Raw genomic sequence first — 6642 nt, 5'->3', positions numbered from 1 at the left:
GTAGGTCAAGCTGGGGGAGCAGATCATCCAGGTGAAGGGAGTGCAGGCACTACCGGAGACGCGCTCTTTGCCGAGTGCCTGGAGCACTCGGCAAAGGCTTTGCTGAGTGCCACACTCGGTAAAGAGCAAACGGCAAAGCCGCATCCGGCGAAGGGTTTTTTTCCGAGTGCTGTTTGTCGGGCACTCGGCAAAGGCTTTGCCGAGTGCCAGGACGGCACTCGGCAAAGAAAATTGGCAGTGAGCCGTTGACGGCGTCTTTGCCGAGTGCCGGGTCAGGAAGGCAGTCGGCAAAGCTTTTTCCTTTTTTTTTGAAAAATCCTTCGCCGAGTGCCTTCCTGACCCGGCACTCGGCAAAGAATTTTTTTTTTTGAAAAATCCTTTGCCAAGTGCCTTCCTGACCTAGCACTCGGCAAAGAAATTTTTTTTTTTGAAAAATCCTTTGCCGAGTGCCTAGCTGAGACGACACTCGGTAAAGAAAAAATATTTTTTTTTGGAAAATTCTTTGCCGAGTGCCAGAGTCCTGGCACTCGGCAAAGCTGGGAAACACATGGTAGTGTACACAGTTTTGCCGAGTGCCAGGGTACTGGCACTCGGCAAAGAGACCTGGTAGCGCATTTTTTGGCAGCTTTGCCGAGTGCCAGGGCAAAAGGCGCTCGGCAAAGTACACTCGACAAAGCGACAAAAGTGATCACGTGAGATGTCTATGTTTCTAACCATCCTACGTGACAACGTGAGCGAAATATTCTCAAATTTTTACCATAGCCTCCACATGTGATGTAAAGACGCGTCACCAAGTTTCATGATTTTCGAACTTCGTTTGCATTTTATATAATTAAAAAACACTTCACCCGCAATTTTGTCGTCATGTTTCGTGCGTGAGATATTTGAAACTTCAGGCGTGCTTCTGGAAACGGCCTCAAAATACAATAAATAACACGAATATCATTTTTCCACTCGTCGAATTCCATGATTCGATGCACCTGCAGTTCAAACTTACATTTCCCGAAAAAAAGCAATTAAATGAAATAAATTAAGGATATATAGCAAAAAGATCGAGAAATGTGTCAAATTTGAGGATGTACTTCAACTTAATGTGTAAGGGTTGAAGAAAAAGTTTGGAGGCAAAAAACAAAAAAAAAATTATGCTTTGCCGAGTGCCCAACTCTGGCACTCGGCAAAGCCTCTTTGCCAAGTGCCTAACGGGGGGCACTCGGCAAAGGTGACGGCAAGTACCCCCGTCAGCTCTTTGCCGAGGGCCATCCTTTGCCGAGTGCCCGGCACTCGGCAAAGAGGCTCTTTGCCGAGCGCCGGTCTTCGCCGAGTGCCTGGCACTCGGCAAAGGGGTCTTCGCCGAGTTCCTGGCACTCGGCAAAGAGCTCTTTGCCGAGTGCCCGACATTTAGCACTTGGCAAAGCCGGCGATACTAGGCAAAGCCAGGCTCTCCTGTAGTGAGGCGCTGGAATGCAGTGCCCAGGATGTCCTTGTAGTTGTTGTAGATGACCTCTTCCTTTGCGTCTTTGGCCGAGAACCACTGGCCCTCATGGAGGATAGAAGGGACATGGTTCTTGCAGTTCCTGTGATAGGCTTGGAGGTGAAAAATATTCGTGTTTGCGTCCCCCTGTTCCAGGAAACGGATTCGCGAGCAGTGGCGCACGATCGTCCGAGTGAAGGACGCCAACCCCAAGCTGTGGCATTTCATATCACCATGAAGCGACAGCTCCTCGTCAGTGAGGTCCCTGGATTCCTGGGCGACATCAAGCCGTGCGACAATCTCCCTCGCCATGAAAAGCTAGAGACAAATGCTACCCACGTTACGCATGCTCCAACTCTTGAGTGCCTTGGCGGTGCGGTGCAACTTGAAGTCCAGGACCCGATATGCATCAATATTTGACAAGTTGCAGTCCCACGCCTGCCAGATGACATCGTTGAAACCGTCCATCCGTAGACTGCGGCCAGCGACCAGGGCGACGCGACAGTCCTGACAGGGTGGAGGCTGACCATAATAGAGAAACGGCGACAGGTTTGCGTGGATGAAGACCACGAGCTGCGAGACCAGGCGACAATTATGCCCCCAGAGGCACCAATGGTAGGCAAGCACACATAATCAAAGGTTGAATTCATTAGATTAGAGACCATCTGCGGTCGAAGTACATTGATCTTTGTCTCGATGAGACAAATGACTGAGGCGCATTCTTGTTGCAAGAATTCGCGCACGACATCCCGACGGGCTCACGAGTTTAGTCCACGAGCATTCCAGATAAAGATATGCTGTCCTAACATTAGCATCTATGAAAAGCGACACAAAACGTGAAGTCTAGGTGGCGTGAACGTCCCGGGAGGCCCACTGCTTCCTGCCTGGAAAGAGGACCTGCATGGCCTCCCTAGTCTCCGAGGAGAGCGGCAGCTTGAAAGCCATCTGAAACTCTTCGAATGAAGCCTCGTCCGGGAGCTCCATTTCGACGTCGACGCCCAGGCGCTTCATCATCACTTTCCGTGCGTGCACCTGGCTTCTGTGCCCTGTGCTTGCTCTTTGCCACGAGTCGAGCGCTCCTCTTGGGAACCAATTAGTCATCTTCAATCAGCCGTGCCACCGACGACCGGGTGGTCCGGGGGCGTGGGGGCATCGAAAGAACCGGCTGCGACAGTGGCTTTCTAAAGGTATCGATGAAGACTTTGGTCGGCAAAGTTTGTGCAGATGTGACGCTAGACCATGGACGACTGTCTCCTCCATGGCCTTGACGTTCGGGATGCCCTGGGGTGATGGCGGCGTGGCGACCTCGACCTAGATGTCAAGGTCCACCTGCAAGGTGGACGGGTACTGCTGGGCCCCTTGAGGTGAAGCATTGCCCAAGCTGCATTCCTCTAGGCCGGAGAGACACAAGTCCACCACATGGGCCACCTCTCTAGATAACATTCCCACGTCGTTCAAACTTTCAGAGGCCCCAAACATGAAGTCCGGCCCATCACAAAGCCCAGTTGGAACGCAGGCAAGGTGACCCGATAGAAGCTCCACCTGCGAATGTAGGGCGGACCCCACGAATCTGCGGTGACAACCGCGGGACGCGCGACCGCCGCACGGGCAGATGTCGATGGAGTGGGCCTGCGCGGCGCAGACGCATTCTTTGGCGTGCACGAGAGCCTCGGCACACATAGGGTCGTCCTCTGGTATGTTGACAGGAGAGGGTGAGCAGTGGCGTGGTGCGATGAAGTCAAAGTTCTCAGCCATCGAGGAGTATGAGGAGAGTTTGCGGCGCATCATTCGAGTCTCAAGATGGCAACGGGGACATCCTTGGCGGGGAGTGGTGCCCCGTCCTTGACCCTGATGTCTCTAATTTTCCATACTCCCCGTCTTGGGGCTGGTTTTCTCCTGTCCCCGTCCCCGATTGGAGTCGCGGGGCCCCAACGAAGGTCGCACACCTGACAGGTTTACGACGGTGACTCCTTCCTGCGTGGTCGTGGCGCCGTGCCAATCTCACCTAGGTGCATTGGCGGCAAAGCAGTAACAATAACCATAGCACCAAGCACGTTGCTGTGGTGCCATGGCTGCATGGGGACTAGGGAAAGAGCAACAGAGCATGGAGATTGGGATCTGGGGAAGGAAGAGGAGGCGCAGCAGCGCCCAGTAGGAGTAGCTGACATCCAACTCCGTGAGCGCTTTGCGGGAAGACGTGAGCCCGAAGTGAATCCGACGCGAAGGAAGTGGCGATGCGGTAGCGAGCCTCTGCGAGAGGATGCGAGAGAAAGGTACCGCGGGACTGCGGGAGAATAGAGCTGGCGGCGGCGGATGGATGTGGGAGTTAGGGTTACCCAATATTTATACCTTAATTTAATTTGGTCTGGGCTGAACAATTTGTATTGGGCTTCTTTTGGCCAGTATACTCGGATCCCCAACGGGTAACGGGGACGGGGACTGCTGGAACGCTCCAGCCCCCGGTTCACCCGATGGGGATGACCTGTGGACCGCTAAGCTCCCCATGGGGATCAAAATTATCCCATCTTCATCCCCTAATGGATGAAATCCCCATCGGGGATCGGGGATCGGACCCCGTTGCCATCTTGATTCGAGTCCTGCCCGCGCCATTCCCGTGGTGGCGGCGGCTCCCTTTCCTCGGACCGGATCTCAACTCCATCGCCGTCGGTCAGCCGCTGGACGATGAACAGCTCGAGATGGTTCGCAAGTAACCAACCCCATCGCTCGCTCCATCCCCGCCCCATCCGATTCCTGCTCCTGTTTTTCTTTTTTGATCATCTACACGGCGGGTGTATGCTCAATGTTGTATTGTTGTTCTATTCTCTTTATTATTAGATCCAGCATATCGGTGTACTTTCATTTCCTAGGACCCATGATATATGCATTATATTGCTGTCACCTCTTTAAGTTGAGTTTAAAATTGCAATAAAAGATCAATCATCAATCACTGACCCATAGTACGAAATTGTTTCGTTTTTTTACACATGAAAACAAGCCATTGGAATTTTCCAGGGAATTTACTTCCCAATTGTAGTTTTGTCAAACTCTATTTTCCCTTCTACCTTGCTACACTTTCCTCGGACCGGATCTATTCCATCGCCGTCGGTCTGCCGTGGGACGATGAATAGCTAGCTCGTGATGGTTCGCAAGTAAACAACCCCATCGCTCGCTCCATCCCCTCCCATCTGATTCCTGCTCCTGTTTTTCTTTTCCACCATGTACGGGTGCTTGCATGCATGCTCTTTTTTCAACGAAAGAAGAATTATATTAGATAATAGTCGGGTACATCAATACGTTATAACCACTCTGGATTACACAAATATCCAAAAACTAATTTTCATCTAAATTGTACCCACGATATGAATAGCTCCATATCTCAAAACCAAACATGTACGACGCTTTGCAGTATGGATGACCGCACAGGCAAACACTCGGCAAAAGGCTTGAGAACATATGCTCAACGAACTACGGCCAACATTCATATAGGCGGAGTTGAGAAACTTCTTCTTTCTGGTGTCTTTCTTCTTCTTCTTTCTCCCTACTCCTTCATCGTGGCCAGATCTAACCACGATAAAACGGAAAAAACAGAGAAGAGACCGGAGAAAATTATTCCACGGCGGCGACACCATCTCCGCCTTGATGTCACCGTCCGGAAATAAAAGTCTCCATGTCATATTGATGAGGATGTTGACGCCGTAGTTGCCGCCCTCATCTTCAACAGAGCCGCCATGGAGAAAACGATTCCACCTCGCCCTCTCGCCGTCGTCGGAGAGGAGGAGATAAATCCCTAAAACCAAAAAACTTGGCATGGAGAAATTATAAACCTAAGGACTCAATCTACTGGAAAAACTCAATGGATCCCCACTCCACTCTGCCTCCGGTGATATGCTAGAGGGGGGAGGGAGGGGGACTAGTGGTGGCGGAAGTGGGGGCGGCAGCGCTCGAGTCGCGAGACCTATACGGTGCGTTTTCTTGAGGGGGACCGGAGGTGCTTGTATGCATGCTCAATATTGTATTGTTGTTCTATTCTCTTTATTGTTACATTAGATCCAGCACGCCGGGGTACTTAAAGCGATTAGCTATGTGTCGCCAGCTTGCGATGGATTGCCTGGACCACTACAACATTATGCATCCGGTTTGTGATCTACCCTGTCACTTGGTCTTTCATTTTCTAGGACCTATGATATATGCATTGCTGTCACCTCTTTGAGTTGGGTTTAAATTGCAATAAAAGATCAATCACTGACACAGTACGAATTTGTTTCTTTTTTGTTGGACACACGAAAACCAAGTCATTGGAATTTACTTCCTGATTGTTTTTTTTTTTTGTCAAACTCTGCTTTTTCCTTTTACCTTGCTAGTTGCTACAACAATTTTATCACCCCCCCTGCATGATTGTTTGATTCAGGACAGTGAGTATGAGCCTGCTCCTGGCATGTTGACCAAAAATTTGCATTTCGACGAGGGCGTTTGCTGGACTCATGGAAACTTCGTGGTTCGTCGGAAGCGTTCTGGTCGCTTCTCATTCCTGCCTGCTCCACGAACTCCTCTTTTTCTTGGAGGTTGCTTATAGCAATGGTTCCGTGGACTCGTCACATGCACCCCCTTACTAGGTATGCATGGCCTCTTCTTTCTAGCTTGATGCATCTTCTCTCCTGTCTCTTTGACAGCATACATATCACATACGTAGTAATTCATTGGAAGGTCGCTCTCATTTGCTAGTGTCAAATGTAGGAAAAACAGGGAAAGACCATAAGATCCTCACTAGAAGGCATGCCAACCATATAGAAACAAGCTAGTGCTGAATGTGCAAGAACTGATGTTTTAACACACCCTATCTCCTTAGCAAACCTGAATTAAATTGTTGCCACAACTGAACTTCTGAATACCAGCAAAACTGAGCACACAACTCTGAATTTGCAGCCGCTTTCATGCATCATCAGACAATAGCGTCTGCATCATCCTTTCTTTTTTTTTTTTTTTGCACCATTCATACTTCAATCCCCCACATAACAGGTGCCACCGCCTCACACATCGCTCCCCACCCTTTCCCTGCCTGTGCTAATGCAGGGTTGCCGCTAATCCCCACTGCTAAATCTAGGTAAATGCCATATGACCATCCTACGATGGCGAAGGAGGTAGAGGCAGGCATTGCAGGGAGACGTGAGTGG

The sequence above is a fragment of the Miscanthus floridulus genome, chromosome 3 (assembly GCF_019320115.1).
Source record: "Miscanthus floridulus cultivar M001 chromosome 3, ASM1932011v1, whole genome shotgun sequence".
In the NCBI taxonomy this organism is placed as follows: domain Eukaryota; kingdom Viridiplantae; phylum Streptophyta; class Magnoliopsida; order Poales; family Poaceae; genus Miscanthus; species Miscanthus floridulus.
The sequence above is the reverse complement of the archived record's forward strand: the minus strand, read 5'-3'. Positions refer to the sequence as shown.